Raw genomic sequence first — 10,959 nt, 5'->3', positions numbered from 1 at the left:
GGTTTCCAAGGAGCAGCTGGGCAGCACATTTTCCCCTGGGCCAAATAAGCAATATTTTAACACTTTGAGTCATGTGGTCTCCATAACAAAAGCTCAACTCTGACTTTGTAGCAAGAAAGAAGTCATAGAGATAGGTAATTGAATGCACCTGTCTGTGTGTTGTTGTTGTTATGTGCTGTGGAGTCGGTTCCGACTCATAGTGACCCTACACAGGGTTTCCGAGGCTGTAAATCTTTACCGGAGCAGACCGCCTCATCTTTCTCCCGTGGAACTGCTGGTGGTTTCGAACTGCTGACCTTGAGGCTCGCAGCCTGATTCCTAACCACTAGGCTACCAGAGCCTTTATTGACATCAACAGGTGGTAGACTAGAGTTGGCCTGTGGGTTTCAGTTTGGGCACTGCCTGGTCAAATGCGCTTACTCTGAATGGTAGTCAGCAAAAGGGCGAGGGTAGAAATGGAGGACAACCTTATTTCCCTTAAAGGAATAACATGCAAGTTATTCTTAGGGTACTGGGAATGAAAAGGTACTTCATCTTGTGTCCTGCCAGTCAAGAAATACACTTCTTGGCTGCGCAGTCGTGGATAGACTCAGGGACAACTCAAGGTTTTGTTGGGGGTTTTTGTGTTTACACAGGATGAATGGATTGTTGTTGTTGTCAGGTGCCATGGAGTCTGCTCTGGCTAATAGTGATCTCATGCCCAATAGAACAAAACACTGCCCAGCCGTGCCTTCCTCACCATTGTTGTGTTTGAGTCCATGGTTACTGCCATTGTGTCAAGTCATCTCATCAAAGGTCTCTCTCGTTTCCACTAACCCTCAAGCAACTATGATGCCCGTCTCCATTGATTGGTTCTTCCATTGACTGATGATGTCTCACCATCCTCACTTCCAAGGGCGCATGCGGACTGTCTTGTGTCTAAAGCTGATTTGTTGATCTGGCAGCATCAGAAACTATCCAGGGTCACTTTAAGTCCGAATTGACTCAATGCGAGTGACTGAGTGGCAGTATCTCTAATAGCTGGAATAGAGAAATAGGGGACAGGAACCCAAAATAGGGCTGACAAGGTAGAGTAAGATCAGGCCCAGTCTTAGAGACGAAGTGGAAGACTGAAATTTTTATCTTAAGAGAAACAGGAAGCCACTGAATAGTTTGAAGTAGGAATTGTTCTGGATCATTTTTCCATTTTCAAAAGATTCTTTCTGGCACTAGTGTGGAGAAGAGAATGGAAGAGGCAGTAGTTCATGCAGCAACCTACTTTGGAAAAGATTGCCCTCGCCTAAATAAGACAGAGCCGTGCTGTGGTGCTGTGGATTAATGTACTGCACTGCAAATTCCATTTAAACCACAAGGTCGCTGATTCAAGGGTCTCTGTGAATCAAAACTAACTCTATGGCACATAACAACAATAACAAATAAGAGAGAGGGAAACCCTGGTAGCATTGTGGATTATGAGGTGGGCTGCTAACTGCAAAGCCAGCAATTCTAATCTGCTAGTCACTCCATGGGAGAAAGATAAGACTTTTTGCTCCTGTAAAGATTTACAGCTTCAGAAACCAGGTAAGAAAGATGGTGGTCTGAACTAGGATAGTAACAGAGGGATCATTAGAAAGAACTTAGAAGGGAGATCTGTAGCACACTAGACTTCAACTGCTTTTTCAGAACTTGAAGAAAAAAAAAAGGCAGTTATATTAACAGTTAAGTTTTTAAACAAAACAAAACAAAACACAGAAATGAAAGCAGAAATTCATTTCTTTCACCACCATTACCCCCCCCTGGCAAGTTGATATAGTCCTAAATTCTCTCCTTTTGCCTCTGGAGTCAATGACCATTGTTCATCATCTTCTCTGGGTATCCTTTCTGGTTCTCCCAAGCACGAAACTCTGGGCTTTAGTGACTCAAGACATAGAGAGAGTTCACAGCAAGCCCCAAATGTACTGAGCGGATAACCCCAGCAGGAGACGTAAGCAGAGCAAGGAAGCAGTATGTGTCTTGAGACTGACTGGCACCAAATGAGACAAAAGCCTACGATATAATTAGACCAAGATCTAATGTGATGCAATCGGGTGCTGTCTCCACTCTGCCCTGCAGTGGTGTAGAAGAGCTTTGAATGCTCCAGACTTCTGCGTCTCTTGAACTGCAAGAAAGCCACAACACCCTCTCTTCTTTTAGGAAACAATGCCATGGATGTTTGCTGAGCAACTACTGTATGCCAGGGACCAGCCTCAGTCTTGGGGATTGAAAGATAAATAAAACAAGACCTTCTGACTCCTTGTAACAAACAGCTCTCCCTTTTCTGCCTCTGGTCTCTGTAAACAAAGGATGAGCATATGTTGCCCTGATTTGTTTAAATGGAGTTTCCTGTGGTATAGGCATCTTAGTTGGCAATCTCAATAATAAGGCTCCTGCAAAGTTCCTTGGGTTTTGTGCTGAGCGTAGTGGACACTACTCAGCCATTTACTTTCAAGGAATTGCCCAAAAGACAATGGTACTTTCTTCTTTGTCTAAAGAGAGAGCACAGCTCATTCTTTGTGTCTTCATTTGTTTTACTTGTGGTCAAAAATGTCATAGTATCTAACTGGCTAATTCACAAAATAATAACAAGAGAGATGCCTCACATGTGATTAAGATATGGCCTAGACTTTTATCATCTCATTTCTTTCTGGAGAAGTTTGCCAGCAAACTTCTTTTTGGTATGCTCTATCTATCCCTCCACAGGAGTCCCTAGGTGGCGTAAGGGTTAATGTGCTCAGCTGCTAAACTAAAAAGTTGAAGGTTTGAATACACCCAGAGGGATCGCGAAGAAAAGCCAGCCATTGTAAACCATATGGAGCACAGTTGTACTGTGACACACATGAGGTTGTCAGGAATCAAAAGAGCAACAGACTTTATCCCTCTATATCTCTAGACCATGTGCACATACACAGGACCTCTAACATTCAGGACTCCACAGCAGAGAAGCTGAATCTGGATTGGTGGAGATAACTTCGGACACTTAACCAATGCCAGTCCACTATTACACTTACCCTCGCTATGGCCTTTCATGTCAGAAGGAGATCGTGTTCGGTAAAGTGAAGGGGCAGAGAAAAAGAGGAAGCCCCCCAACGAAACGGATTGGCACAGTGGCAGCGGCACTGTATCAACAATTGTAAGGTGGGTGCAGGACTTGGCAGCGTGTTGTTCTGTTGGGTATAGGGTGGCTCTGAGTCCGTACTGACTGGGTGGTACCTAACAACAACAAATGGCCCTTCATTCTGCTTTACAATGTTATTTAACTTATTATGCACCTGCAACTTACCAAGTGTTTCCTAGTTTAAAGGGTATCATCACTTTTAATCTGCATCAATTCTGTGACACAGGTACAAATAACATCCGTCTTTTACAGATGAGGAAACTTAGGTGAAAAAAGTGAGTTTAGAAGACTTAATACATGGTGGAGCCAGGCTTTGAAAATGTAGGCTTTTCTGACTTTACTGTCTCCTTTGAACAATCACTTACTGAGTATCTATGATGCTTCAGGACAACATGCTAGACCGTAAGGTAAGTTTGAGCAGCAAGGTTGGTGGTTCAAAGCCAGCTGCAGCTCCTTGGAAACGCTATACAGGGTTGCTGTGTGTTGGAACCAACTCAATGGCACTAAACAACATCAACAAACACTGTAAAGTCCACATCACTGCGTCTCATGATCTCGTTTAGTTAATTTTGTTTTGCCACAATATTGGTATATTCATGTATAGCAGGGGTAGATGAACTGAGGACCATGGGCCAAATCTATTCCTTTTAACAAATTAACTTTTTTTGAACACAGTCACATTAATTTGTTTATGCTTTTACGGCACATTGGAGTTGAATAGTAGCAATAGAGGCTATATGCAAAGCATAAAATATTCACTATTCGACTCTTTACAGAAAATGTGTGCCAACTCCTCATCTAGAAAAGAATCAGATATATTCTTTCTGACGAATGTTGTTAGTTGTAGTCAAGTCAGTCCCACCTTAAAGCAACCCCATGCGTTCCAGTGTTCTTGACTGTAATCTAAATGGAGTTCTGGCGTGGTACCATAGAGTAAGCACGTAACCTCAAGGTGGGCAGTTCAAACTTACCAACCACTCCTCTGAAACCCTATACAAGGTCACCATGAGTCAGAAGCAACTTGGTGGCACTTAACAACAGCAATCTTAATAAAATCAGTTGGCCAGCCTTTTTTCCACAGTACTGTTGTTAAGTGCTGTCAAGTTGGTTCTGACCCATAACGAAGTTGTATAGGGTTTCTGAGGAGCGGCTGGTAAGCTTGAACTACCGACCTTGCAGTTCAAACCAACTTTGTAGTCCAGCGCATAAACCTACAGCACCACACCAGAATGTGTGGATTCAAACTGCTAACTTTTAGAATTAGTCATTGATTACAAATCAGTTTTACCATCCAGGCTCCTAAATTGGTGCTTTCAGAGACTGAAGTTTAGTTTAACTGTAAAAATATGTATGTTGTTGTTGCTGTTAAGTGCTATTGAGTCAGTTTCAACTCATAGTGACCCCTGTATAAGGTTTCCAAGAACCACTGTCCTTACATCTCACACTAATCTCTCAATCCAGTGTTTTATTCTGTTGTGCATAGGGTTGCTATGAGTTGGTATCCAACTCAATGGCAGCTAACAACAACAACATTGTATCCTTGCATTGAATAAATACTGTACAAGATATAAATGCATATAGTATTTATTCAGTTCAATAAATTTTTCTCAAATGCCAAAAAGCAACCATTCGTGGGGGAATTTCTGCACAAGAAGGAAAAAAAGAAAGCCATATCATTCCCAACGAGCGCATGAAACATGGAACTCCTTTTGGCTTTTCCCAAAAAGCACTTCTAAGTTTTTTGTGGTGTGTGGAGCTTTTGTGCAGTACTCAGACCGTCGCCCCCTCATTTGTCTACATTATAAAGCTGGTAGTTCCCCTTCTAGCTTGTCAGTTACTGGCCTTCTGGGGACAAAAAACAAAACATACATTGAAAAAACCAGAAACATATTTTCACTTGTGCCCTACAGATTAAAGCACCCTCAGAAACCTGATAGTTTGAGAATAGGGAGAAAACCAACTCTCCAATTCCAGCTTTATCTTCATCTTTGAATTTACACAACCCGCAGATAAATTATAAGTTACTACAAAGATTCCCACCAATGACAAACTGACTCACTGTCCTCCGAGCCCTTTCATCTTTCTGGAGTCCACTTCTAAGGCTCTTTATATTCAGGAGGGAGTGTGCTATTTGCCAAAATTACAGAGCGTATGCCAGCATGTGGACACATTTTCCATTTTACCTTTATAGAAAAATGTTACCGTTGCTGAGGGTTTTCCATGATTACTTATCGCCCTGTAAAACACAAAGAAAACGCAGCTCATGGCCAGCTTTGCAGAGACATTGTCGAGTCTGTTCCTGTACAGCAATGGAAATAGAATGAAAGGTTAAAGTGACTATTGTGTGTTACAATAGAAACAAATGATTATCCTAGAAACACCATACCATTGTAAGACTATTTTCGTTAATGTTTTGTTTTGCCTCTTTCATTGCCAAGTGCCTGCTTGATCTGGGTACCAAAACCACAGTTTTAGGACAAGATTTCAAAGAATGGTAATGTCACATATCTTTTGGTTGGCTGGCGTCTCAAAACTGTTCTGCCTGAAGCCCTCCCAAAAGAAAAGAAGTTATTCTTTCATTGTGAAAATGATACCAAAGAAAAAAGACATGTCAAGAAAAAGGACAAGTTCTTTCTGGGTAGAATCAAATCAACTGATGTTTCAGTGAAAGCAATTCTGTGTTATACATTTACAGAGAAATGGAGTGGACACCCTAGCATTACTAGATTTGAGAATTGCAACTTTACATCTTCTGTGTTCGACCTCTGTTTGCTGATGCAGTATCCAAGTGGGTTCTAGTTTCCTGTGAAAATGTCCCCGTTGATAAAACACTGAGCACATCTCTGATTATTTGACGCCCAAGGTATCAAGAGAAAGTGTGATCACATTAGGACTTTAGTTATGAAATCAAGCTGTAATGGGAAGAGACATAGACGCAATTTATAAAATTCCAGAGCCCCGTCCAGGGCCATCTTAGAGTGTAGCTAGTTCCATCTGAAAACAAAAGTTCAGTCTGTGCTACAAGTCTTTAAAAATAAAAACTTAGCACCTGTGTAAAGTCTTCAGGGGTTTCTACGCATATAAAAATTAGTTAATTAGCAATTATTATCGTGTGTTAGGTAAGCACCGATTATTATTATCATAATTTTACAGACAGAGTAAATGAGACTGAAGGAGAAGGTGCCAGGAGAAAAATTAAAATTAATGAGTTTCTAGATCACAGGTTGAGCTGCAAGGCCTTTAAAGAGCTTGCTTATTTTAAAGGACACACCAAAAAGTGAAACTTAAATACTGGAAGACAACCAGATTTCCATTTGAAGTATCCCTATTTACCAGTTGTTCTGCAGGAGAAACATGAGGCTTTCTGCTCCTGTAAAGGAGCTCTGGTAGCGCAGTGGTTACGAATCAGCTGTTAACCTCAAGGTCAGAAGTTCAAAACTACCAGCTGTTACCCGGGAGAAAGATGAGGCTTTCTGCTCCCATAAAGATTTGTAGCCTCGGAAACTCTGTGCAGAGTCACTACGGGTCGGAACTGACTCCACAGTATTTAGCAATAACAAGAAAGATTTGCAGCCTCGGAAACCCAGTGCACGGTCACTGTGAGTCAAAACCGACTCCATGGTGCTTAACAAGAACAAGAAAGATTTACAGCCTCGGAAACCCTGTACAGGGTCTCTGTGAGTCGGAACCGACTCAACGACACATCACAGCAACAACATTAATTAATGGAACTCATGCTAGCATTAAATTTTTATTTATTTATATTTCTTTTTACTATTTTATAACTTCCTATATATGAGTAAGGTCACTATGGGTCGGTACTGACTCGATGCACAGCAAAACGAAACACTGTCCGATCCTGGGCCAGCCTCACTACTACTGTTGCCATGCTTGAGTCCATCAATGCTGCCACTTTGCCAATCCATCTTATTGGGGGTCTTTCTCTTTTTCTCTGACCCTCCACCTCACCAAACATGATATACTTCTCCAGCGACTGGTCCCTCCTGACAATATGTCTGAAGCATGAGAGACAAAGTTTGGACATCTTGGCCTCTAAGGAGCACTCTGGCTATATTTCTTCCAAACGGATCTACTGGTTCTTTTGTCAGACCATGGCACTTTCAGTAGTCTCCTCCAGCACCATAACTCAAAAGCATCAATTCTTCTATAGTCTTCCTTATTTACTATCCAGCTTTCACAAGCATATGAGATTATTGAAAATACCATGGCTTGGGACAGGCGTACCGTAGTCCTCAAGCTGACATCTTTGCTTTTCAACACGTTTAAAAAAAGGTCTTGTGTAGCAGATTTGCCTAATGCAATGTTGTTGTTGTTATGTGCCATCGAGTCGGTTCGCCTAATGCAATACGTCAGTCTATTTCTTGAACACTGCTTCTATGAGTGTTGATGGTTGATCCAAGAAGACTGAAGTCCTTGACAAATTCAATCTTTTCTCCTTTGATAAGAATGCTGTTTATTGGTCCAGTGGTAAGGATTTTTGTTTTCTTGACATTGAGATGTAATCCATACAGAAGGCTGCGCTCTTTGATCTTCAACAGTGAATATTTTAAGTCCTCTTCACTTTCATCAAGCAAGGTTGTATCATCTGCATATCGCAGGTTGTTAATGAGACTTCCTCCAATCCTGATGCCACGTTTTTCTTCATATAACCCTACTTCTGGGATTATTTGCTTAGCACACATGTTAAATAAGTATGGTGAAAGAATACAACCTTGTCACACATCTTTTTTAATTATATACCATTCAGTGTTCCCATGTTCTGTTCCAACAACTACTTCTTGGTCCAGGTACAGATTCCTCATGAGCACAATTAAGTGTTCCAGAATACTCATACTTTGCAATGTTGTCCATAGCTTGTCATGATCCACACAATCAAAAGCCTTTGTGCAGTCAATAAAGCACAGGTAAACTTATTTCTGATATTCTCTGCTTTCAGCCAAGTTCCACTGGACATCGGCCATGATATCCCTCGTTCCACGGCCTCTTCTGAATACGGCTTGAACCTCTGGAAGTTCTCTGTCAATATATGATTGTAGCCGTATATGTATTACCTTTAGCAAAACTTTACTTGCATTGGATATCAAAGAGATTGTCCGATGATTTTTGCATTCCATTGGGTCACTTCTCTTTGGAATGGGCACAAATACGGATCTCTTCCAATCAGTCAGCCACATAGTTGTCTTTCAAATTTCTTGGCAGAGATGAGTGAGTGCCTCCTATGCTGCCTCACTTTCTTGAAAGATTTCAATTTTTATTCCATCAATTCCTGCTGCCTTGTTCTTTGCCAATTCCTTCAATGCACCTTGGGCTTCCTCCTTCGGTATCATTGGCTCTTGATCATATGCTACCTCTTGAAACAGTTGAACATTAACCATTTCCTTTTGGTACAGTGACTCTGTGTATTCTTTCCATCTTCTCTTGATGCTTTCTGCATCATTCAATAATTTGCCCAGAGAATCCTTCAGTAACAAAAGTCGAAGCATGAATTTTTTTCTTCACTTCCCCCAGCTTGAGAAATGCTGAGTGTGTTCTTTTTTGGTTTTCTCCAGATTTTGTTGTAATATTTGGCTTTATCTCCTCGAGCTGATCTTTGGAATTTTCTGTTCATTTCTTCCATTTGCTTTAGCATCTCTATGCTGCAGAGCAAGTTTCATTGTGTCTTCTGACATCCATTTTGACCTTTTCCTTCTTTCTTGTCTTCTCAGTGACTTTTTGCTTTCTTCATGTATGATGTTCTTGATGTCATCCCACAACTCTTCTAGTCTTTGGTCTTTCATGTTTAATGTATCAAATCCGTTCTTCAGAGGATCTCAAAATTCAGGTGGGATATATTCAAGGTCATATTTTGGCTTTCGTGGATTTGTTTTCATTTTCTTCAGCTTCAGTTTGAATTTGCGTATGAGTAATTGATGGTCTGTTCCACAGTCTGCCCCTGGCCTTGTTTTCACTGGTGATGTGGAGCTTTTCCCTCATCTCTTTCCGCAGGTATAGTCATTTAGATATCTATGTATTCCATCTGATGAGGTCCATGTGTATAGTCATATCTTATGCTGTCTAAAAAAGGTATTTGTAATGAACAAATCATTGGTTTTTGCAGAATTCTATCATGCGTTCTCCAGCATCATTTCTCTCACCAAGGCCATGTTTTCTAACTATTGATCCTTCCTCTTTGCTCTGAACCTTTGCATTCCAATCACCAGTAATGATCAATACATCTTGATTGTATGTTTGATCAATTTCAGATTGAAGAAGTTGGTAGAATTCTTCTATTTCATCCTCACTGGCTTTAGTGGTTGGTACATAAATTTGATTAATAGTGGTATTAACTGGTCTTTCCTGTAGGCGTATGGATATTATCCTATCACAAACAGTATTGTATCTCATGACTGATCTGGATATGTTCTTTTTGACAGTAAATGCAACACCATTCCTCTTTGTCATTCCCGGCATAGTAAACCTTGTGGTTTTAGATTCGAAATGGCCAATACCAGTCCATTTCAGCTCAGTAATTCCTAAGATAACAATATTCAAGTGTTCCATTTCATTTTTGACAACTTCCAGTTTTCCCAGATTCATACCTTGTACATTCCATGTTCTGATTTTCAAAGGATGTTTACAGCTGTTTCTCTTCATTTTGAGTTGTGCCCCATAAGCAAATGAAGGTCCTGCGGGCTTTACTCCATTCGCGTCATCACGGCGGTCAGTTCTGCTTTGAGGCAGCTCTTCCCCAGTCATATTTTGAGTGACTTCCAATCTGAGGGGCTCATTTTCCAGCACTATATCTGACATTGTTTCTCTGCTATTCGTAAGGTTTTCAGTGACAAAATATTCGGAATTAGAAGCCTGAAAAATGTGCTTGGACCAGTAAATATTTGGGCAAACTACAGAGCAAATCAACAAGTTTACTGAGTGGCCACTGTCCCACACCAAGGTGATCCAATTTTGATCAACATGATAGAAATGTTTACATCTTCGAGTTTAAATGTTCACTTTCAAAAATGTATCTACATGCGATTTAGCTGAAGGAAGAAGGTATATTGATTTTATAAGTAACCTTGTGCGTATAAAAAAACAAACATACATTATATCGCCTTGTTATGTGTATGTTTATTACCCACACAGATGATTGCTTCAAGCTGGGATGTAACTGATAATGGTGATGTGGGCTGATAGTATATTTTCAAATTCATTTCAAGACAATTGGTACATATTTTTTTCCAGATAATCTTCCTCTCTCCCCAGATCCCACAGAATTAGTGACAATTTCCATAGAAACTATAATTTGCATCCGTTTTGCCTTTCTGGTATCTCTTTGGGGAAGCTCTTCTTCACCTGCCCTCATTTCCTATGGTCTGGATGAGACTGTCCTCATTCCCTGGTCGGGAAGGTGGTGATGGCCTAATCCAGTTCATCATGTCCCAGTGCTTTGAACATTTATTAAATGATTAGGAAAAGAATTGCTGGTGTGGTGCTGTAGGATCAGGACTGGACTGTGAAGTCACCAACTGCTCCTTGGAAACCCTACACAGGGTCGCTAGGAGTCAGAATCGACTCAATGGCACTTAGTACAACATCAACAATTCTGCTAGAATTGCAAACTCATGAGCTGCACGTCTGGACAGCTGGGGCTGTCAGTACAGCCTGGTGAGGAGACCCTGAGAAGAAAACAAACTTAAAGGCACGCAGCCCAGATTACTGTGTGAGTACCTGGATTCAGCCATGCCTGAAGCCCTTTTTACCTCCTCCTAGACTTTCTAATGTTGTGGTCTATTCTTTTCTTTTTGATGTTCCAATGCCTAAACCAC

This window comes from Chrysochloris asiatica, unplaced genomic scaffold (genome assembly GCF_000296735.1).
Source record: "Chrysochloris asiatica unplaced genomic scaffold, ChrAsi1.0 scaffold00151, whole genome shotgun sequence".
NCBI lineage: Eukaryota > Metazoa > Chordata > Mammalia > Afrosoricida > Chrysochloridae > Chrysochloris > Chrysochloris asiatica.
Note: the sequence above shows the minus strand (reverse complement) of the source record.